Below are 24,150 nucleotides of genomic sequence, written 5' to 3' on the forward strand. Positions count from 1 at the left end.
GGGACGGCGGAGCCTGGTGGGCTGCCGTCTATGGGGTTGCACAGAGTCGGGCACGACTGAAGTGACTTAGCAGCAGCAGCAGCAGCAGGAAGCATTGTTGAATGATGCCTAAATCACAAGCAATGGTGTTGGTGGAAAAAGGAAGAGGCAACCGTAACTGTTATGGGAACTCTCCACAATCCTACCTGACTTGAATTCTAGCCAGTTCACTCACAGATGCTTGATTCCCTAGTTTTCTGATAGACGACAAGTACCCGGATTAAGTCCAGCCTCACTTATCCCCTACTAGATTTCCCTGATTACAGATAGGTCCACTGTGGATGGTCACTATCTGGTGATATGTCTTCCCCCCTGGTTTATAAGTTCTGAGAGGGTGGGGATTTGATTTGAAGTTGACTGCTGTATCCCCAAAGTCAGGCAGCTCAGTCAAGGCCCTTGGTGGACATAAACAAGTTTGTGGCATGTACTTGGGCAGGAGGGGAGACTGCCCTCGGGAAGCAGTGCCCTACACTGTTTCCCATGAGCCCCACCCCTCAGCAGGGTTCCAGGGTTGGTTTGAGCTCTGGCCTGACTTATCACTTCCTTTCTCCGTCAACCACCTCAAGGTGCTTCAGGTTAAAACTCCTGGCACAGCAGACATTGGCCCATATGGATACTGAGAGCCTAGGTTAATAACTGTTGTATATTTTGGCAGTTTTCTTCATGAGCTGGAGATGAGGTCACCGTTTAAAAGTGGCTATTATTAATATAATCCAGCTGTTGAGTGCAGTGATGCATGCCACAATAATTCCCGCTAGTGCAAAACTGAAGACTTTGTGGGAGGTCTCGGCTGCCAAGGCTCGTTCATTCCTATGGTTGTGGCGCCTTGTCTGAGTTTGGGAGGAGAGACAGAACAGGGATAGATGGGCTTAAAAGGGTTACTGTGGGGGGTGTGGAGGGGTGAAGGCGCTGCAAGGACTCAGGGTAGGGTCTGAGCCAACAGGATGGAGAACATGGATGAGATTGGTTCAGGGTCAGGGCCAGCGTGGAGAGGGAGGGGAGGGTGAGGACTGACACGACGCACATTCCCACCTGGGAAGAACAGGACAAGGCTGCAGTGCCTAAAGGACAGCACAGGAGACAGGCCAAGATCGCCAGCAAGAGGTGGTCACTGGGGGCCTCGTCAGACACACTTTCAGATTCCTGGGGTGAGGCAGTGAGTGATGGCTAAGCATGGCTTCTGGACCCTACCATTCCTTGTAACTTCTTTGACTGTCCTTGATTTCTATAAAATCTTCACTGACACTCTAAAAGTCTCACTGACTCCCTCTAACTCACACCATATTCCTTCAAACCTTATTACCCACTCTAATAAATACCTTCATGCCATAACTCCCAGACCCTCTCTCCTCCCCACCCCATGCCCTATAACCCCTCTGTTCTCTGTAACATTTTCTCCATCTCCTATAAGCTCCTCCCTGTCTTCTGTGACTACTTTGCTCCTCTCTACAGCATGTCTCACTTGACCCCTTCCACTGTTCCCCTAAAGTCCCTACTGACTCTGAGCACTCTCACTCTACCTCCTTGTACCTCGACTGACCCACTGTTCCAGTTTGTTTCCATTAACACCCTTATTGTCCCCCAAGCAACCTTCTCTTTGTCCCTATAAACCACCCTACTAAGAAGACCCTCACTCAACACTAACACACTTTTCATGCGTGAAACCTCCACTGTCCCCCTAAAAGCTCTCACCCTACGACACTTCTAATGTCTTTAATAGCTCTCTGCTTGTCCCTTTTATAATAATACCACTCATTTTGACCCTAAGCATCTGTCACGGTCCTGTCATGACCCTTATTGTTCACCTATAAATTCCTCCCTTTCCCCCACGCCCATATCCTCTCACTTGGCTCCTCTAAGATGTTATTTGAGCAAATATAAACTCCAAGTCCTTTCCTTGTCCACTTATAGCCTCTTCTTTGTCCTCTTTTAAAGACCTAACCTGTTCCTCCTAACACCTTCTCTCTGTCTCTAAAACGAGCTTGGTGATCCTTTGAATTCCTTCTCCCTCCACTAATTACAACCTTCCAGTTCTCCAAAATCCATTCTCCTTGAATAATTTTCTACACCCTCTCTGCCCTCTAACGAAGCCCTCCTTGAGCCTCCATTCCCCACTCCCTCTAACTCTCGTTCTCCCTCCTGTCACCCCATAAATTCTCTCCCTGCCCCCCTCACCTCCATTAGGGCACATGGGTCTGGCACTACTAAGGTAGCATACGGCCTGTCCCTCACTCCAATCTGCCAGGGATTACCATGGAGACCAGACAGACCCCGCCTCCTATCCTAGAATATTCTATCATTCTACTTCTATTGATTGATTGGAGGTTGTGTGTTAGGGTTGAGGAAGCCAATTCTCATCTGGCTGCTGGTTGGTCTGAAGGAGTTCAGGCCCCTCCTAGTCTCTCTGATGATTGATCAGTCCCAGCAAGGGAGAGACACCGCTTGGTGCAAGAGTGATATGAACCTAGGAGTCTTAGGTTGCTTCAGACACCTTGAGAAGGATCATTAGCAGTGACAGGTGGAGGGTGATCTTTGCAAGAATGAACAGCTTTTCATATGCTTATTTGCCACTTGTACATCCCCTTTGACGAAGTGTCAGTTCAGGTCTTCTTCCCATTTAAAAATAGTTTTTTTTTTTTTTTTTAATTACAGTTAGGTTTGAGGGTCATATATATATTTGAATCCAGATATCAAATTTGTGACTTGAAAGTATTTTCTTTGGGTCTGTAGCTTAATCTTTTTATTTTCTAACAGTGTCCATTGCAGAGCAAAGTTTTTAGTTTTGAGGGAGTCTAAATTACTTTTTTTTCTTTTATGGAGGTGTTTTTGATATCATGTCTAAGAACTCTTTGCTTAACTCAGGAGGATTTTTTCCAATGTTTTCTTCTAAATGTTAGATTTACAATGTACATTTAGCTCTATGGTCTGTATTGAGTATATCTGTATAAGATATGAGGTTTTAGTTGAGATTAATTATATTTTGGTTATAGTGATCCAATTAAACACCATGAATACCCTTTTTTATTCATAAATTGCTTTTGGACTTCTTTTAAAAATAAATTGACCGTATTTATTGTGTGTCTCTTTCTGCATTCCTTATTCTATTCTGTTGACCTATGTATTTATCTGTTTGCCAGTACCACACTGTTTTATTAATGTAGCTTTATAATGATTCTTAAAATTGGGTAACACGAGTTCTATAACTTTATTCTTATTTTTCATAATTGTTTTGACTATTCTTGTCTAGATCTACAAATTTTGTTGGTCTTTTAATACGAATAGTATTAAAATTTCATATCTACTGGAGAGATGTTGAACCTTTCAACTAATGATTGTGGGAACACTTTTAAGTCTTCTTTTATTTCTTTCATCAGCTGCTGTTGTTTAAATAGACAGTGCATACACAGAATCTCTTAGATATACAGTCTACTAGTTTTTTTTAAACTATTTAAAATGGTATTTTAAAAAGATATGCATTCTTATTGTTCATTGCTAGCATTTGCTAATATCTTAGATTTTTGCTTGTTGATATTGTACCCTGTGATCTTCTAAACGCATGTTACCAATTCCAGGAATATATATGTATGCATGTGTTTTTTCTTCCATTTTTATTGAGATATAATTGACATATAGCACTGCATAGGTTTAAGGTGTACAGCATGATGATCAGACTTACATACATCATGAAATGATCACCGCAATAAACCTAGTGAACATCCATCATCACATACAGATACAAAATAACAGAAAAAAATTTTTTTTGCCTTGTGATGATTTACTCTTAGGATTTAGGATTTACTCTCTTAACAATTTACATATAGAACTTACAGCAGTGTGGATTGTATTATCACATTATATATAATATTCTAGTAACGATTTGTCTTATAACTGGAAGTTTGTACCTTTTACCACTTTCATCCAAGTCCTCCTCCCCCTACTCCCATCCTTTGGTCACCACAAATCTGATCTCTTTTTTATGAGTTTGTTTGAAGCATAATTGACCTATGCCTGGTACACAATATAGTGATTTGATATTTCTATACATTACAAAATAATCATTGTGATAAGTCTAGTTTCATCAGTCACCATACAAAGATATTTCATTACTACTGACTATATTCCCCATGATGTACATAGATGTGATTCACTTATTTTTTAACTGGAAGTTTGGCTCTCTTAACCTCCCTCACCTGTTCCACTTATCCTCCTTTTGGCAACTATTTGTATCGATGACTCTGTTTCTGTTTTGTTATGATTATTCATTTGTATCATATCTGTAGTGAAATTATTACCATAATCAAATTAATTAACACATCTGCTAGCTCACACAGTTACCTCTTTATTTTTTGGGGGGGGGGTGTTGAATGCTTAAGACTTACTTTCTTAGCAAGTTTTAAGTTCACAATACAGTATTGTTAATGGTAGTTACAATGTTATATATTAGACCCTCAAACCTTATTCACCTTGTAACTGAAATTTTCTACTTTTTAAAAAGTTTTTACCAGCTTGTCCCTTTCCCTCCCACTTTCCAGCCCCTGGCAACCATCATTCTACTTTTAGTTTCTATAAGAATATATTTTAAAAAGTTACATATGTAAGTGGTATCATACAGTATTTATCTTTCTCTGTTTGACCTGTTTCATTTATGGTAGTTCCGTCAAGGTCCATCTCTGTTGTCTTAATTAGCAGAATTTCATATTTCTCATGGCTTAATAATATTCCTTTCTGTACATGTATCACATCTTCTTTATGTGGATGATATTCATCCTTTATCAGACACTTGAGTTGTTTCCTTATCTTGCCTATTGTCAATAATGCTGCAATGATCAAGGGTGAACAGATATGTCTTTGAAGCAGTGATTTTCTTTCTTTAGGACATATGCCCAAAAGTGAAATTGTTGCATCAGTTGATAGACAATCATAATTAATCTATAAATTATACTTATGAGGGTCCTCCATTCTTTTTTCTATAGTGGTTGTCCAAGTTTACCTTCTTACCAACAATGTACAAGTGCTCACTTGCAGGCCAGGGATTTTTAAAAATCAAGTTGGGGATCTCACTGTCTACTTCAACCTGAATTCAAAAGACTCAGTCCTCTGGGGATGGTGGAATTACCAAATAGAAGGAGACGGGATCCCTGAATTATTTGTGGGTCAGTTCAGTTCAGTTCAGTCGATCAGTCATGTCTGACTTTTTGTGACCCCATGAATTGCAGCACGCCAGGCCTCCCTGTCCATCACCAACTCCCGGAGTTCACTCAGACTCACGTCCATCAAGCCCGTGATGCCATCCAGCCATCTCATCCTCTGTCGTCCCCTTCTCCTCCTGCTCCCAATCCCTCCCAGCATCAGAGTATTTTCCAATGAGTCAACTCTTCGCATGAGGCGGCCAAAGTACTGGAGTTTCAGCTTTAGCATCATTCCTTCCAAAGAACACGCAGGACTCATCTCCTTTGAAATGCCCAAATTTGAGGTTCTGGGAATGTGAAATACACTTCTATTTTGTGAGCTAGTATATTTACTATGGCCACTAGCATGACCTGAAACAATGTACTTTCTAGACCTCAGTGTCTACTAGCTCATTGCATCTCAAGCTATTTGTGACTATAGTATAGGATCTGTTTTTGCTATCTTCTCCAGTCTGTCATGGATCGATACTTTGGGGCTGTACTTTTTTTTTTTCAGGTTTAATGGGTTTAATAAGTTTACCCATTCACTTCCTATTTGCAGCACCCAGTATTCCTTTGAAATACCAGACAGACCTGGCAGTGGCCAACAGTCAGGTTCTCTGAGCATTCCACGTTGCTGTGGCACTTGTCCAAAATTGGTACCTCCCTGTCGTCAAGCGAGCTTTAAATGTACCAGTGAAAAAAGCTTTTCTCCTTCACGGGGAAGAAAGAAAATCACTCCTCAAAACCCAGCAGATCTGGCTGTGCAGTCTTTCTCCCTGTCCCATCTCTTCAGGCTTGTTTCTCCTTTTTTTTTGCAGTGGAGCAAGAGACCAAAATCTAACTTGAGTTAAAGAAACAAGACAGTGATGGCTATAAAAGGGAGTGACCAGGAGCAGCAGAGCCTCCTGTCCCTCCCACAGCCAATATATGTGCATCACAGAAAAACAAAAATAATAGATCCACAAAATACAGCAGCCAGAATCACAAAAATCCATTCATCCAAGGGTGGTGGGAGGCAGGAAGGGTAAGTGGAAGGGGAAATGGCACAGGGAGAAAGAGTATTCAAATCAGTCCAGGCATGAGGCTGGCAAATGTTGGAGAAGAGCTGCAGAAAAACCTGAGGTCCTTTCAGACCCACCAGTGCTTAAAGTCCGTAGTGGTGTCAGGAAGAGTCTGCCTTACGTGCACCAGAGACAAAAGTCCGGATTCCTCAGAGAGAAGGGAATGTATCTAGGGCCTTTGGCATGGTGGGCCCCAGCTTCCCTGGGAGGGGATGGAAGTGAACCAGGAAAAGAGCTGCCGCAGCATCCTTCCAATCCCTCCCATCTCCTCCAGATGGCAGGTGATGGACTCAGGGGCCCACAGCAGCCTTCAGTTCAGGCAGGAGATGGGTGTGGTGAAGAAACTCTGCAGAAGTGGAAATTACTGCAGGTTCACCCATCTTGTGGAAGACTCTGCTGCTTAAGAAAATTACTAAGGAGAAGAGCTGCAATTTGAAAAGGTTTGCTTTGCCAGGGATCTTTGCTTCATTGGCATTGATAAGGAATAAAGGGAAGAGGACAGAGAAGGGTCAGCCACTGACAATGTTGGAGACTGCCTTGCTGTGAGGAAAGCCAGGGGCAAACCAAATCCAAAGCAAGGCCAATTCCTTTCTGTGTTTGACAACTGCTGGTGCATTTCAATTCCTTTATGGAGCCATCCATTCAAGCAATATAGTGAGTAGAGTTTCCCTAATAGTTCAGTTGGTAAAGAATCCGCAGGAACCCCAGTTCGATTTCTGGGTCAGGAAGATCTGCTGGAGAAGGGATAGGCTACCCACTTCAGTATTCTTGGGCTTCCCTTGTGGCTCAGCTGGTAAAGAATCCTCCTGCAAAGCAGGAGACCTGGGTTCAATCCCTGCGTTGGGAAGATCCCCTGGAGAAGGGAAAGGCTACCCATTCCAGTATCCTGGCCTGGAGAATTCCATGAACTGTGAGTAGTGAGTAGAAAAGAGACATATGCAGAAGACTAACCAGACTAACCAGCTAGATGGGAAAAAGACTCACAAACATCCCCTGGAGGAAGAAGAGAGCCTGCAAAGAAAGGCTGAAGAGCATGTCAGCAATTATTTTGCTACACTAGGGAATGTGGGTGGAGAAGGCAATGGCACCCCACTCCAGTACTCTTGCCTGGAAAATCCCATGGATGGAGGAGCCTGGTAGGCTGCAGTCCATGAGGTCGCTGAGAGTCAGACACAACTGAGTGACTTCACTTTGACTTTTCACTTTAATGCATTGGAGAAGGAAATGGCAACCCACTCCAGTATTCTTGCCTGGAGAATCTCAGGGACGGGGGAGCCTGGTGTGCTGCCGTCTATGGGGTCACACAGAGTCGGACATGACTGAAGGGACTTAGCAGCAGGAGCAGCAAGGAATGTGGGAGGCTTCCTTCCTGATACCTCGGATGCCAGGTCAGCTATATCATGGAACCAAATTGAGCTTACGACTTTGGTGAGCGCAAAGAGAGAGTGCACCGAGAGAGCTCTGAAAGTTGACCCAGGGAAAATCTCCAGCCATGACCAAACATCCCTGTGTAGTGATGGGATCACCAATAATCTGGGCTGCTACTGACTGAAGCACAGGAATAAACACGTGATGAAACAAGAGGAGATTGAACCAGAAAACTCCACCATTCCAAGTGCAGCACTGAAAAATTCTCCTAACAACATGTGGTTCACGCTCCTGCTTCCTCTCAGTGCTCTGGGCTCTCCTCTGAGCCAGGACACTGCTTGCCTTTCTTGGACACTGCTCTTCTCTCTTTTGTTGAATTTGAGCATCTAGCTTTGAGATGGTACAAATTCCCCAGATGGAGGTTTTGATTCCCCTGGCAGGGTCCTGCAGAAAGGTTTTGATACTGTAAGCCATTTCCTCACTGCTCAAACTATCAACTACACAAAGGATAGAGAGTTGTCCCCAGACCTTTCATCGTGAGGGACACAGCTGCTTTGCCCCCGGGGCTCCAGATCTAGTCAGGCCTCTCACCCCATGTGGACCCACTCAGCACCTCCCAGCCCAACCTGCCTGGCCACCCACTCCTGCCCCCGTGCTCCGGGGCCAAGGCCGCTGCACCCGTACTCTGGCCTATACTTGGTTCAACCAGACAAGACTCTTTCAGTTCAGTTCAGTTCAGTCGCTCAGTCGTGTCCGACTCTCTGTGACCTCATGAATCGCAGCACGCCAGGCCTCCCTGTCCATCACCAACTCCCGGAGTTCACTGAGACTCACGTCCATTGAATCAGTGATGCCATCCAGCCATCTCATCCTCTGTCGTCCCCTTTTCCTCCTGCCCCCAATCCCTCCCAGCATCAGAGTCTTTTCCAATGAGTCAGCTCTTCGCATGAGATGGCCAAAGTATTGGAGTTTCAGCTTCAGCATCAGTCCTTCCAAAGAACACCCAAGACTGATCTCCTTTAGAATGGATCTCCTTGCAGTCCAAGGGACTCTCAAGAGTCTTCTCCAACACCACAGTTCAAAGGCATCAATTCTTCAGCACTCAGCTTTCTTCACAGTCTGACTTTCACATCCATACTGACCACGGGAAAAACCATAGCCTTGACTAGATGGACCCAAGACTCTTTATTTTTTAATTTTTGATTGAAACAAGATTCTTGACCTTATACTTGGATGCCATGACAATGTCAAACTGCTGTAAGTTTCAACGTATGGCTTCCCTGGTGGTTCAGAAGGTAGAGGATCTGCCTGCAATGCAAGAGACACGGGTTCAATTCCTGGGTTGGGAAGATTCCCTGGAGAAGGGAATGGCAACCCACTCCAGTACTCTTGAGTGGAGAATCCCATGAACAGAGGAGCCTGGTGGGCTACAGTCCATGGGTGTCACAAAGAATCAGGCCCAAAAGACTAACATTTTCACTTTCAACATGAGTGGGTGTGTGAAGTCGCTCAGTCGTGTCCAACTCTTTGTGACCCCATGGACTCTAGCCCCCAAGGCTCTTCCATCCATGGGATTCTCCAGGCAAGAATACTGGAGTGGGTTGCCATTTCCTTCTCCAAGGGATCTTCCCGACCCAGGGATCGAACCCAGGTCTCCCGCATTGCAGGCAGACGCTTTACCGTCTGAACTGAAGGGTTTAGAGGCTGTCAAATGGACATGACCTATAAAGGCAATTTTGATGGTTTTACATAGAAATGACCTCTAATGGAAGAGAACACAAATTGGAACTATTTGAGATACATTTCTATGTAAAATGTAGTTTGCACATAATTCAGCATTTTAAATGAGCACTCTGCAACTGAGACCAAATATCAATCACCTCTTGAGGTTTTCTACTATGTACCAACATTAAATCTACATAGGAACAAATGTTACTCCTGCACTTTCAACATACCTACTGGCAATTACTGGTGATGGACAGTGAAGCCTGGCGTGCTGCAGTCCATGGGGTCGCAAGGAGTCGGACACGATTGAACGACTGAACTGAACTAAACTGGCAATTTCTGCACCTATCTTGTGTAATTAACGCTAACACTTGCTGGACCAGTACTGGCATTGCTTTAGCTTATTACCCTGTGATATTTTTCTCCGTAGTATTTATATTCCCTGTAATTACCTTGTTTACTTAGAGGTCTATTTGTTTATGGTTTTCTTCTCACTGGAGCATAAGCTCCATTAGAAAGAGGTCTGATTTATTTTGCTCTGTTGCTTTCCCAGTTAGTGGCCGAGATATAGTAGGTGCTCATAAAGTATTGTTGAATGATGCCTAAGTAACAAACAATGGTGTTGGTGGGGAGAGGAGGCAACCATAGCTGTTATGGAAACTCTACAATCCTACCTGGCCTGAATTCTAGTCAGTTCACTCACAGCTGCTTGACTCTCTGGTTTTCTGTTAGACCACAAGTACCCCAGATTAGGTCCAGATTAGGTTCAGCCTCCAATACCCAGCACTGGATTTCTTCAATTACAGATAGTTCTAATGTGGACGGTCACTATCTGGTGATATGTCTTCCCCCCTGGTTTATAAGTTCTGAAAGGGTGGGGATTTGACCTGAAGTTGACTGCAGTATCCCCAAAGTCAGGCAGCTCAGTCAAGGCCCTTGGTTGACATAAACAGGTTTGTGGCATGTATTTGGGCAGGAGGGGAGACTGCCCTGGAGAAATAGTGCCCTACACTGTCTCCCATGAGCCCCACTCCCTTGGCAGAGTCCCAGGGTTGGTTTGAGCTCTGGTCCAATAGGCTGCCTGAGTTACCACTTCCTTCCCCCATCAGCCACCTCAAGGTGCTTCAAGTTAGAACACCTGGCACACCAGACACTGGCCCAGATGGATACTGAGAGCCTTGGTAAGCAATGCTGTTGTATATTTTTGTGGTTTTCTTCATGAGCTGGAGATGAGGTTACCGTTTAAAAGTGGCTATTAGAAATACAATCCAGATATTGACAGCAGCGATGCATGCCAGAATAATTCCCACCACTGAATAACTGAAGACTTTGCGGGAGGTCTTGACTGCCAAGGCTCGTTCATTCCTGCGGTTGTGGCGCCTTGTCTGAGTTTGAGAGGAGAGACAGAACAGGACCAGATGAGCTTAAAAGGGTTATTGGAGGGGGTGAAGGCACTGCAAGGGTGGGGTCTGAACCAACAGGATGGAGAATATGGATGAAATTTATCCAAGGTCAGGGCTTCTGTGGTAGCTCAGATGGTAAAGAATCTGCCTGCAATGCAGGAGACCCAGGTTTGATCCCTGGGTCGGGAAGATCCCCTGGAGAAGGGAATGGCTACCCACTCCAGTATTCTTGTCTGGAGAGTTCCATGGACAGAGGAGCCCAGTGGGCTACAGACCATGGGGTTGGAAAGAATTGGATATGACTGAGCAACTAACACACACACAGGGCCAGGATGGAGAGGGAGGGGAGGGTGAGGACTCACACGGCGCACATTCCCACCTGGGAAGAATAGTACAAGGCTACAGCGCCTAAAGGAAAGCACAGGAGATAGGCCAAGATCGCCATCAAGAGGTGGTCACTGGGGGGCTTCTCAGCCATAATTTCAAATGCCTGGGGAGAGGGAGTGGGTTATGGCTCAGCTTGGCTTCTGGACCCTACCATTCCCTGTAACTTCCTTCCTTGATTGTCCTTGATTCCTATAAAATCTTCACTGACACTCTTTAAAAGACTCACTGACTCCCTTGAATTCATGCTGTATTCTCTTAAACCTTACTATCCATTTTAATAAATCCATTTACCCCATAACTCCCAGACCCTCTCTTCTCCCCACCCCCATGCCCTATAAGCCCTCTGTTCTCTGTAACATTTTCTCCGTCTCCTGGAAGCTACTCCCTGGCTTCTACAACTGCTTTGCTGCTCTCTGCAGCATGTCTCACTTGCCCCCTTCCCTTGTCCCCCTAAAGTCCTTTCTGACTCTGAGGACTCTCACTTGACCTCCTTGTACCTCAACTGACCCACTGTAATACTTTGTTTCCATGAACACCCTCATTGTCCCCCAAGCAACCTTCTCTTTGTCCCTATAAACCACCCTTCTGAGAAGATCCTCACTCAGCACTAACACATTCACTTTTCATGTGTAAAACCTCCATTGTCCCCTTAAAGACGTTCACCCTATAATACTTTAATGTCTTTAATAGCTCTCTGCTTGTCCCTTTTATAATAATATCACTCATTTTGCCCCTAAGCATCTCTCATGGTCCTGCTATGACCCTTATTGTTCACCTGTAAACTCTTCCCCTCATCTATCCCCCACGCCCATATCCTCTCACTTGGCTCCTCTAAGACCTTCTTTAAGCAACTGTAAACTCGAAGTCTCTTCTTATCCACTCGTAGCTTCTTGTCTGTCCCTTATACAGACCTGCCCTGCGTCCTCCTAACGTCTTCTTTCTACCTCTGAAACCAGCTTTGAACTCCTTTTTCCTCTACTAATTACACAACCCCCCTGTTCTGCTAAACTTGTACTGTCTCTAAATACTTCTCTTCTTAATAAACCCTCTCTTCCGGCTCATGAAACTCTCCTTCCGCCTGATTCTCCCCTACCCCTCCTAACTCTCTTCCTGGCACTTGTCACTCCATAAATTCTCTCCCTACCTCTTCTAATCCCCCACCTCCCTCCTTTAGGGCACCTGGATTTGGTACTACCAAGGCTACATAGAGCCTTTTTCCCACTCCGCCCTGCCAGGGATTACCATGGAGACCAGGCAGGCCCCGCTCCTGTAGTTCCACTTCTATTGGCTGATTGGAGGTTGTGTGTGCTGGGCAAGCACTCAAGTGGCTGCTGGGGAAACACTCAAGTGGCTTCTGATTGGTCTGTAGGGGTTCAGGCTCCTCCTACTCTCTTAGGTGATCAATTCCCGAGGTGCCTTGAGGGAAAAAGCGCCGCTTGAGCAAAGAGTGATATAAGCCTAGGAGTCTTGGGTTGCTTCAGGTAGCTTGAGAGGGGTCATTTAACGATTTGAGTCTGGTTCTGCAGCAGTGGCGGCTGCTGTGTGTGAGAATTAACGTCTTTTCATGTGTTTACTTAACACCTACATATCCCCCTTGAAGAAGGGTCAGTTCATCTCTTTTGCTCATTTTAAAACAATTGCTTTGTTTTTTATTACAGTTAAGTTTGAGGGTCTTTTATAGTCTAACTTCCATGGTGGCTCAGACGGTAAAGCGTCTGCCTACAATGCGGGAGTCCTGGGCTCGATCCCTGAGTTGGGAAGATCCCCTGGAGAAGAAAATGGCAACCCACTCCAGTATCCTTGCCTGGAGAATCCCATGGACAGAGGAGCCTGGTAGGCTACCGTCCATGGGTTTACAAAGAGTCGGACACGACTGAGTGACTTCACTTTCACTTTATATATTTTGGATACAAGTCGTTTGTCAGATGTAAGATTTGCAAATATTTTCTCTGATTCTGTAGTTCATCTTTTCATTTTCTAATAGTGTGCACTGCAGATCAAAAGTTTTTAATTTGGATGGTATCTAAATTTTTTTTTTTTTTTTTATGAAGGTGCTTTTGGTATAATGCCTAAGACTCTTGCTTAACCAGGGCCAGAAAGATTTTCTCCTATGTTTTCATCTTAAAGTTTAATAGATTTATAATACAATTTACATTTGAATCTATGCTCTATATTGAGTTTCAAATGTGAAGTTTTAGTTGACGTTATGTTTTGCATATGGTGATCCAATTAACCTAACACTGTTTCTGTTTCTTTGGTAGATTACCTTTGCACTCCATTCTAAATAAAATGGCTGTATTTATTGTGGGTCTCTATATGCACTCCTTATTATGTTCTGTTGACTTATGTGTTTATCCATTTGCCAGTACCGTACTGTCTTATTCATGTAGCTTTATAATGATTCTTAAAGTTGGGTCATGTGAGTACTTAATTACTTAAAATTATTCTTAATTTTCAGAATTTCTTTGACTATGCTTGTCTAGATACACAAATCTTTTTTGTCTTTAGGAATTTCATAATCTCAAAAATAATATATGTGTATATGTATAACTGAATCACCTTGCTGTGTACCTGAAACATTGTAAATCAACCATACTTCAATAAAAAATATTTATTAAGGAATTGCATAAAAAATTTCAGAATGAGTTGAGAGAGGTGTCAACCTTCCAATTATCAACTGTGGGCAAACTCTCCATTTGTTTAGTTCTCCTATTTTTTTCATCAGCCATCTAGTTACACACACAACTTATACACATGATACATTAGGTTTACACCCAATGTGTGTATGCTCAGTTGTGTCTGACTCTTTGAGACCCCACGAACTGTAGCACGCCAGGCTCCTCTGTCCATGGGATTTTCCAGGCAAGAATACTGGAGTGAGTTGCCATTTCCTACTTCAGGGGGTCTTCCCAACCCAGGGGTAGAACCCGCATCTCTTGTGTCTCCTGCATTGGAAGGCAAGTTCTTTACTACTAACGCCACCTGGGAAGTCTCGGATTTACACCCAACTACTTGCCTATTTGGGAGCTACTGGAAATGGTATTTTAAAAACATTTTAAATTTTGGTTTCTGATTGTTTATTGCAAGCGTATGGAAATACAGTAGATTTTTGAATATTGATTATTGCTACCTGCATCTTGCTAAACTCATCAATTTTAAGAGTTTTATTTCCTTTTATTTTATTTTTTCAGATTCTTTGAGCTTTTCTACACAGAGAATCATGTCATTTGCAAATAAGGTAGCTTTAATATCCTTTTGTATGCCCTTTTAAAGTTTATGTATCTGACTGCACTGGGTCTTTGTTGCTGCATGAGGGCCTTCTCTAGTTGTGGCAAGCAAGGGCTCCTCTCTAGTTGTAGTGCACAGGCTTCTCGCTGAGGTGGCTTCTCTTGTTGCAGAGCAAGGGCTCTCGATGCACAGGCTTCAGTAGTGGTGGCATGTGAGCTCAGTAGTGGTGGCACATGAGCTTAGCTGCTCTGCAGCATGTGGAATCTTCCTGGACCAGGGATTGAACCTGTGTCTCCTGCACTGGCAGGCAAATTCTTTACTACTGGACCACCAGTGAAGTCCTCTATGCCCTTTCCTCACCACCCCCCGCCTTTTTCTGACTTATTGTGCTAATTAGGACTTCCAATCTGATGCAGCATAGGGGTGATGAGAGTGAATATCCTTGCCTTGTTGCATATATGAGGGAAGAAAGCTTTCGCACTTTCACCACCACATATGATGTCAGCTATAGGTTTTCTGTAGACACTATCAGGATGAGGAAGTTTCCTGTTCTGGTTTGCTGAGTTTCTAATCTTAATGGATACTAACTCTTCTCAAATGCCTTTTGTGTATCGATTGATCATGTGGTTTTCCTTTTTTTAGACAGTTCATATAGTGGATTACATTGATTTTCTAATATTGAACAAATTTTGCATTCTCGGGAGAAACCCCAGTGGGTGATGCTGTATTGAATTTATATACTTCTGTTTTTGGTTTTCTATTATTTCCTTGAGAATTTTCATATCTATATTCATAACAGATATTGATCTGTAATCTTTGGTACATTTTTTTTCTGATTTTAGTATCATGATAATGCTGGCTTAATGAAATGATTTTGGAAATATTTCCTCTAATTTTTTCTTTTACTGGAAGAGCTATTTTCTGTTTGATGGTGATGGATATTTTCATTTCCTTGATTGTAGTAATGGTTTCATGGGTGTATACATATGTCAAAACTTACCTATCTGTATACTTGAAATATCTATACTCTTGTGAATTATACCTCAATAAATCCCCCCCAAATTAGTAAAGAGTAATAAAGTAATTTCTGAAAGAAAGGAGATATCGAAGGCAAGATTAAATTTCTTTCTTTAGGGCTTAAGAAGCTAAATGTCTAATATCCAGTCTTCACCTGGATATTAGACATCCAGGTGAAGACTACAGCTCTGAGTTTCCCTGACCCCAGATTGTAAATGATTCATCCTGTACTTAAGAAACACAGACACTGACTCAATATTCCAGATATTCCTCTGGAGAAGGTAACCCACTCCAATATTCTTGCCTGAGAAATCCCATGGACATGTAGAGCCTGGCGGGCTATAGTCATGGGGTTTTAAAGAGTCAGACATGTCTTAGGAACTAAGCAACAAGTTAATTAATACATCTATTACCTCTATAGTTATCTATAGATAGTTACCTCTGGTGAGGATACTTACTCTCTTAGCAAGTGTTAGTACTGATATATACAAAGGTACTGTTAACCATAGTCATCGTGTTACACTTTACATCCTCAGACCTCATTCATCTTACAACTGAAAGTCTGGATACTTTTACCAGTCTGTCTCCATTTCCTCCATCACCCAGCTCCTGGAAAACACTATTCTACTCTCTGTGTCTGTGAGTTTGGCTTTTTCAGATTCCACAGAAGTGATATCATACATTGTCTTTCTCTGTCTGACTTATCTCACTTATCATAATGCCCTCAAGTTCCATTCATGTTGTGGCAAATGGCAGGATTCATATTTCTCATTAATTTCTCAAATTAATAATTTTTATTTGTATATTGCCCACTAGCCCAGTTGTGAAGTAGTTATCTGTTTTTGATATCTCCAGTCTGTCATGGACTGATCCTTTTGGTCTACACCTTGTTAAACAAGACAAGACTCTTGATCATATCCTTGGATGTGATGATGTCAGATTGCTATTTCTGAGCACCTCCTAGCAATTTCAGTACTTACCTTGTTGCGAACCATTAGCAGGCCACTAGCAGTTGGTGGGGAGAAGGCAATGGCACCCCACTCCAGTACTCTTGGCTGGAAAATCCCATGGATGGAGGAGCCTGGTAGGCTGCAGTCCATGGGGTCGCTAAGAGTCGGACACGACTGAGCGCCTTCCCTTTCACTTTTCACTTTCATGCATTGGAGAAGGAAATGGCAACCCACTCCAGTGTTCTTGCCTGGAGAATCCCAGGGACGGGGGAGCCTGGTGGGCTGCCATCTATGGGGTCGCACAAAATCGGACACGACTGAAGTGACTTAGCAGCAGCAGCAGCAGCAGTTGGTGGACCAGTACTGGCACTGCTTTAGCTTATTACCCTGTTTTATTTTCTCCAAAATTACAGCATTTTCCATTCACTATAATTATCTTGTTTATTTAAAAATCTTTTTGTTTATGATTCTCTTCCTACTAGAACGTAAGCTCCATCAGAAAGGTGTCTTGTTTATCTTGCTCTTGAAAGTTTCCTAGTTCCCAGCACAGTATCTGGTAGACCATGGATGCCCCCTCAGTATTGTTGAATAATGATTAAATCACAAGCACTGGTGTTGGCGGGGAGAGGAGGCAACCAGAGCTGTTATAGAAGCTCTCTACAATCCTAATTTGACCCTAATTTTAACCAGTTCACTGATAGATGTTTGACTCCCTGGTTTTCTGGTAGGCCCCAGGTTAGGTCCAGACTTTTAGAACCCATTTCCCTATGTTTCCCCCATTAGAGATAAAACCACTCTGGAGTGTCGCTGTCTGGTTAACAGTTCTGAGGGGTTGGGGTTGAGTCCGTAGTGATGACTACTGTGTCCTGAGAGTCATGCAACTCAGTCAAGTCCCTTAGTTGGCATAAGTAGATTTATGGCATGAATGCATGCATGTAGATAGGAGGGGAGGCTGCCCTGGGGAAAGAGTGCCCTCTCTTGTCTCCCGTGGCCTGTGTCCTGGTGGGGTCCAGAGTTGGTGTTGAACTCTGGTCCAGTGAGCTGTCTGACCTCCCACTTCTTTTCCCCATCAGCCACCACAAGGTGCTGGATCAGGCTGGCAACACCTTTTACTTCCAACCATGAGATGGTGTGGGCTTCCCTGGTGGCTCAGCTGTAAAGAATCCTCCTGCAATGCAGGAGATGTGGGTTCAATCCCTGGGTCAGGAAGATCCCCTGGAGGGGACGTGGCAGCCAACTCCAGTATTCTTGCTAGCAGAATCCCATGGGCAGAGGAGCCTGGTGGGCTACAGTCCATACGGTCGCAAAGAGTAAGGAACGACTGAAGTGACAGCACACACGAATGCACGAAATGATGTCCCATTTGGCCAAATGGATACTTAGAGCCACGGTAAGTCACACTTAAATATATTTGGTGTTTTTCTCATGAGCTGGAGAGGAGGTTACTGAGAAATTATGAATAGTAGGACTGCAATTGAGATGAAGACTAGGACGATGCAGATCAGGCAGACAGATGCTATAACAATTGCTGAGACTGCAAATGTGAAGGCTTTCCGGGAGGAGTTGGTGGCCAAGGCAAGTTCATTGTTATCGATGTAGTTCCTTGTCTGAGTTGGATGGGAGAGGTGGAGCAGGAATAGTTGGACTTAAAAGGATTATTGAATAGGGGTGAGCCATGGGTCTGTGGGGGCACAGGGTAGGATCTGAAGAAACAGGAGGGAGGACATGGATACAATTTGTTCAGCATCAGGGCCAGGATGGAGAGGGAGGGGAGGGCGAGGGTTGGCATAATTCGAATTCCCACCTGTAAAGAGTAGTACAAGGCTATGGTGCCTAAGGGGCAACACATATTGCAGGCCAAGACCGACAGCAAGATGTGGTCACTGGGGGTCTCAGACACAGTTTGGGATGACTGGGGGGCAGGGAGTGGGTTACATAGCTTAATATGGCTTCTGAATTCTAATGTCTCCTCTGACCTCTCAACACGTCTCTTCTTGGTGCCTATAAAAATTTCACTGACCCCCTTGAAAACTCTCACCAACTCCCTCTAACTCCCACCATGTCTCCTCTTAGCATCTCCCTGTCCTCTTTAATACCTTCCTGTCCCCAGAACTCTCAGCCTGTGGCCCCTGCTTCATGCCTTATAACCCCTCTCTGTTCTCTGTAAGATTTCCCCCACCTCCAATCGGCTCTTCTCTGTCTTCTATTACTGGTTTGTTGGTCCTACAGGATGTCTCACATGACCCCTTCCACTGTCTCCACAAAAATCCCTACTGATTCAGATGACTCTCACTTGGCTTCCTGGTACCTCAACTGACCCACTGTTATACTTTGTTTCAATTAACACTCTCATCATCCTCCAAGCAACCTTTTCTTTGTCCCTATAAACCACCTTACTAAGAAGACCCTCACTCAACACTAGCACACTCACTTTTCATGTATAAAACCTCCATTGTCTCCTTAAAAACTTTCACCCTATAATACCTGTAATGTCTTTACTAGCTATTTGCTTGTCCCTTTTATAATAATATCACTCATTTTGCCCCTATGAATCTGTCATGGTCCTGTTCTGACCCTTATTGTTCACCCCTAAACTCCTGCCTTCCTCAATAACCTCTCACTTGGCTCCTCTCAGACCTTCTTAGAGCAACTATAAACTTTGAGTCCTCTCCTTGTCCACTCATAGCCTCTTCTCTGTCCCCTTTTAAAGACCTGACCTGTTCCTCCTAACACCTCTGCCTCTGAAACAAGCTTGGTGATCCTTTGAATTTCTTCTCCTTCCACTAATTACAACCTTCCAGTTCTCCAAAATCCATTCTCCCTAAATAATTCTCTACACCTTCTCTACCCTCTAAACTCTTCTTGCCCCTTCATTCCCCACTCCCTCTAACTCTCCTTCTCCCTCCTGCCACCCCATAAATTCTCTCCCTGCCCCCTCACCTCCATTAGTGCATATGGATCTGGCACTACTAAGGTAACACAGGTTCTGTCCCTCACGCCAATCTGCCAGGGATTACCATGGAGACCAGACAGACCCCGCCTCCTATTCTATCATTCTACTTCTATCGACTGATTGGAGGTTGTCTGCTAGGGTTGAGGAAGCCAGTTCTCATCTGGCTGCTGGTTGGTCTGAAGGAGTTCAGACTCCTCCAATTCTCTCTGATGATTGATCAATCCCAGCAAGTGAGAGACACCACTTGGTGCGGAGAGATATGAGCCTAGGAGTCTCAGGTTACTTCAGACACCTTGAGAGGAATCATTTAACAAGTTGGTACTTCAGCAGTAAAGGGCGATCTTTGCAAGAATGAACAGCATTTTATGTGCTTATTTGCCTCCTGCCCTGCGTCGGGAAGATCCCCTAGAAGAGGATATGGCAACTCACTCCAGTATTCTTGCCTGGAGAATCCCATGGACAGATGAGACTGGTGAGCTATAGTCCATAGGGTTGCAAAGAGTTGGATACAACTGAAGTGACCTAACACACCTATCCTCTCTGATGAAGTGTCAGTTCAAGTCTTTCTTCCATAAACAAAAAAAATTGGGTTTTTTTTTATTGCAGTTAAGTTTGAGGGTCATTTGTATATTTTGCGTAAAAATTCTTTATCAGATGTATGATTTGCAAATATTTTCTCTGGGTCTGTAGCTTAATTTTCTCATTTTCTAACAGTATCCATTGCAGATCAAAAGGATTTAATTTTGATGTAGTTTAAAAGTGAAAGTGAAAGTTGCTCAGTCCTGTCCGACCCTTTGTGACCCCATGGAATTCTCCATGGAATTCTCTACAGTCTATGGAATTCTCCAGGCCAGAATACTGGAGTGGGTAGCCTTTCCCTTCTCCAGGAGATCTTCCCAGCCCAGGGATTGAACCCAGGTCGCCCGCATTGCAGGCAGATTCTTTACCAGCTGAGCCACCAGGGAAGCCCTTGGGGTAGTTTAAATTACTTTTTTTTTTTTTTTCTTTTCTGGAGGTGTTTTGGTATCATGCCTAAGAACTCTGCTTAATTCAGGGTTTTCGCTTATGTTTTCTCCCATAAGTTTGATAGGTTAACAATTTACATTTAGATCTATGATCCATGTTGAGTTTATACTTGTATAAGATGTGATGTTTTCATTGGGATTAGTTGAGTTTTACATATGGTGGTCCAATTAAACGCCATAAAACATGATTATTTCTTTGATAAGTTGCCTTTGGACACATTTCTAAATAAATTGACCAAAGACGGCCAATAAATAAATTATGGGTCTCTTTCTGCACTCATTCTGTTCTGTTGACCTGTGTTTATTCATTTGCCAATACCACACTCTTATTAATGTAGATTTATAGTGATTCTTAAAACTGGGTAATGTGAATACTCTGACTTTATTCTTTTTTTTCAGAAGTGTTTTGACAATGCTTGTCTAGATCTATAAATCTTGCTAGTTTTTTTTTTTTTTTTAGTGGGAATTGCATTAAAATTTCCTATCAGTTTGGGAGAGATGTTGAGTCTTCCAATTCATGACTATAGAAAGGCTCTCCATTTATTTAAGATTTCTTTGATTCTTTCTTCCTTTTTTTTTTGGCCATGCCACACAGCTTGTGGGATCTTAGTTCCCTGACCATGGATCAAACCTGAAACCTCAGCAGTGAAAGCATGGAGTCCTAACCACTGAACTGCCAGGGAATTCTCAGACATCTTTGATTTCTTTCAGCAGCAGCCAAAGCTACACACACAGCTTGTAAATGTAACATTTTAGATTCACATCCAATTAATTGCTTATTTGGGGGCTAACTGAAAATGTATTGCAACCTGAATCTTGCTTAACTCATTTTACCAATTCTAACTTTGTGTGTGTGTGTGTGTACGGATTCCTTGGGATTGTCTACTTAGACACTTATGTCATCTGCAAATAAGGGTAGTTTTTATTTCTTCCTTTACTATTTGTATGCCCTTTCTTTTTTTTTTTTTTCTGACGTACTGTGCTGATGAGGACTCCCAGTCTGACGTGGAACAGGGATGGTGAGAGTGGACATCCTTACCTGTTGCATATATTAAGGCAGAAAGCCTTCCCACTTTCATCACCACATATAATATTAGCTAGAGGTTTCTGTAGATGCCCTTTTCAGGATGAGGACGTTTGCTTTAGTTCTGGTTTGCCACTTTCATTGTAGATGTATGTTGACTTTCCTCAAATGCCTGTTCTGCATCACTTGATCATGTGGTTTTCCTTTTTTCAGTAGTTCATAGAGTGGATTACATTGATTGACTTTCTAATATTGAACCAGCTTTGCAGTCTTGGAGAAACCTCAGCTGGTGATGGTGTGTTCTATTCATAAACTTCTATTTTAAATTTTCTAATATTTCATCAAGAAATTTGCATCTATATTCATAAGAGGTTTTGGTCTGTAGTGTTCTATTCATAGTCTATATGTGGTTTTAATATCAAGACAATGCTGGCCTCAAAAAATGAGTTGGGAAATACTCTCTCCTCTTCTATTTTTCTGGAAAAGATTGTGTGGAAATGATGTTATTTGTTTGGTAATAATTTACCAGTGAAGCCATCTGGATCTAGAGATTTTTATTTCAGGAGATTATTAGTTACAAAACAAATTTCTTCTCTTTTTAAAAAATATTTATTTGGCTGTGGCAGGTCTTAGTTGACGCACATGGGATCTTCGGTCTTCGCTGTGGCATGGGGGATCTTTAGTTGTGGTATGCAGGATCTAGTTCCCTGATCAGGGATGGAACCCCTTGTCCCCTCTATCCCCACTGCATTGGGAGCGTGGTGTCTTAACTACTAGACCACTACGGAAGTTCCAAGGGTCGACTTTTAAATGTGAATTATTGTGTTGTTGAAATAGACTGCAAAACATTGTGTTCATTATGCGATGATAATGTGACTATGATGAAAGATTACACTATATGTTGACATTATCAAACTAAGTACTCAATGCAATATCCCTAGCTCACAGGAAATAAATATTCAGAAAAATTTAAAAATGAAAAAGAGAATATCTCATCACAGTAGAATTTCTTCACAAAAAAAGGAAAACATGAAAATGAGGCTGCAACCAAAGTAGGTTTCTGAATGGCTCATTTGTGAGTCAAGCAAGGAAAGCATTTACCAATGGTGCGTTAATTAAATTATGTTTGATGGCAGCAAAAAGAAAATCTGTCCAGAGGAAATAAATTTGTCTAAGAGTATTAGCCCTTCATGAGAAGGGTTGCTAGAAGAGTAGAAGACATTGAAAGCAGCATCACTGTCAATTACTAAAACAAGACATATTCAACAGCATACAGAACAAAAGTAGAAAAGCAGTTGCCACAAATCAATAAATGGTATAGACTAAATTAACAGAATGAAAGAAAAAAATCATATGATAATCTCAAAACATGGAGAAAAAGCATTTGACACAATACAACAGTCTTTCATAATAATACTTTCTTTTAAAAAACCTCTCAATAAATTGTGTATAGAAGGAGTAACCACAACACAATAAACGCCATATAGGACAAGCCCACAGCAAACATCACATTCAGTGGTGAAATGTTGAAACTATTCCTCTAAGATCAGGAACAAGAAAGGGTGACCACTTTCACCACTCTTATTTAACATAATGCTGGAAGTCCTAATAGAGGAATCAAGGAATGAAAAGACGTAAAAGGCACTCTTACACATAAGCCTTAGCAATATTTTTTTAAACTCTGTCTCTGCAAGCAGGGGAAACAACAGCAAAATAATAAATGGGACCCAATCAAACTAAAAAGCTTTTGCATAGCAAAGGAAACAATCAATGAAATGAAAAGGCTACTTACTGAATAGAAGATAATCTGCAAATAATATATCTTAAAAGGGATTAATATCCAAAATATATAAAGAACTCATATAACTCAATATAAAAAGTTTAAAAATGGGCAGAGGGCCCAAATAAGCCTTTTTCCAAAGATGTACAGATGGCAAACAGGCATGTGAAAAGATGTTCAATATCACTAATCACCAGGGAAATGCAAGTCAAAACCACAATGAGATATCACCTCACACCTGTCAGAATGGCTGTCATCAAAAAGACAAGGAATAACGAAGGTTAGTGAGGATGTGGAGAAAAGCAAACCCTAGTATACTGTTTGTGGGAATATAAGTTGGTACAGTCACTAAGGAAAACAGTATGGAAGTTCCTCAAAACATTAAAAATATGATCCAGCAATCCACTGCTGGGTATATAGTCAAAGGGAATAAAAAGAGGCTTTGGAAGAAAGATCTTCACTCCTGTGTTTATTGCAACATTATTCACAATAGCCAAGATATGGAAATAAGAAATAATAAATGTCTGTCAATAGATGTTGCTCAAAAGGACCAAATTTCAAGTTAGAAGATGAATAACTTCTGAGGATTTAATGCACAATGCAGTGATTACAAATAATGATATCATACTACGTACTTGAAAGTGGCTAAGAGAATAGATCTTAAATGTTCTCTCCACAAGAAAGAACTAATAATTATCTGTTGTGATGCAATTGTTAGCTACACTACAGTGGTAATAATATTAACACTACAGTATAGAAAGGATATCAAACTAACACACTGTACACTTTAAAATGACACAATTTCATCGCAATTATATCTCAGTGAAGCTGGAGGGGAAAGTAGTTGCCAGAGACTATGGGGAGGGGGAAAGGAGGATTTACTACTTAAATGGGTACATTTTCATTTGGGATCTGTAACTTCTGAAGTTGAGCAGCAGTGATGGTTGTACAGCAAAGTAAATGCACAAAATGCCACTGGATGTTTCACTTGAAAATGATTAAAATGGCAAATTTTATGT

The 24,150-nt window shown here is 42.5% G+C and overlaps 1 pseudogene; it reads right to left on the reverse strand.

The window, feature by feature from the left end:
* Nucleotides 1–6,683: 6,683 nt before the first annotated feature.
* Nucleotides 6,684–8,113, reverse strand: LOC113875323 (annotated as a pseudogene).
* Nucleotides 8,114–24,150: the final 16,037 nt, after the last annotated feature.

Source organism: Bos indicus x Bos taurus, chromosome 18, assembly GCF_003369695.1.
Source record: "Bos indicus x Bos taurus breed Angus x Brahman F1 hybrid chromosome 18, Bos_hybrid_MaternalHap_v2.0, whole genome shotgun sequence".
Taxonomy (NCBI): domain Eukaryota; kingdom Metazoa; phylum Chordata; class Mammalia; order Artiodactyla; family Bovidae; genus Bos; species Bos indicus x Bos taurus.